Below are 729 nucleotides of genomic sequence, written 5' to 3'. Positions count from 1 at the left end.
ACTTTTTCAGTGGTGGGTGACAGTTCAGGAAAGCCAACATGTAGGCGGCCACAGTCACAGGGTGACCGGGATGGACAACTGGAGAATGAGTGCATGGAAAGGTGCAGACATGTGGATTCATGCAAGTAATCTGTGCAACTTTATATACACTGCAGAGGTAGTTTTATTTGAACAAGAACTCCTGAGTAACAGCAACCACTCAGACAGTGCAACTCTTCCACCAAGACATGAAAAGCCTTTCCCTATCCCCCTCTTACCCAAGGCACAGGCCTGGTCTCCACTGGGTGTTTATCTGAGTTGGAGTTACTGGTGAAGTTGCCCAGTGCAGACCAGAGCACATTCAAATGCTGAATGGCCCAGCTGCATGCATGGCTGAACCACATCAAAGCAAAGCATGGCTTTTAGCCGCCTGGTCTCTCTCATGCAGGTGGCTGCACCAGGGAGAGGAATCCCTAGCACAAATACAAAAGCAAGAGCATGAGCAGTTTGCCAGAAGAGCTTTTTAATGGAAACGCAGCATATGCCAGGAGAAAGACTTTTTAGTCAGCCTAATTACACCACCTCCCTTGCCCACATGAGACATTAACTAGGCTGACAAAAGCACTCTTCTGCTGGCATATCTGTGCCTATACCCAGGGTTTTGCTGGCATAGCTGTCAGCCAGTGGTGCAAGTGGTCTTTTGCTTTCACACAACTGGCAGCATCAGGGGCAACTGGTGTTACCACCTTA

At 48.8% G+C, this 729-nt stretch overlaps 1 protein-coding gene across 1 annotated transcript in view; it reads right to left on the bottom strand.

Moving 5' to 3' along the window:
- Positions 1–729, bottom strand: part of TEDC1 (tubulin epsilon and delta complex 1) — a 157,953-nt gene that overhangs the window by 156,313 nt on the left and 911 nt on the right. The gene's annotated exons all lie outside the window — the stretch shown is intronic.

Source organism: Alligator sinensis, unplaced genomic scaffold, assembly GCF_000455745.1.
Source record: "Alligator sinensis unplaced genomic scaffold, ASM45574v1 scaffold647_2, whole genome shotgun sequence".
Lineage (NCBI taxonomy): Eukaryota > Metazoa > Chordata > Crocodylia > Alligatoridae > Alligator > Alligator sinensis.
The sequence above is the reverse complement of the archived record's forward strand: the minus strand, read 5'-3'. Positions and strand labels throughout refer to the sequence as shown.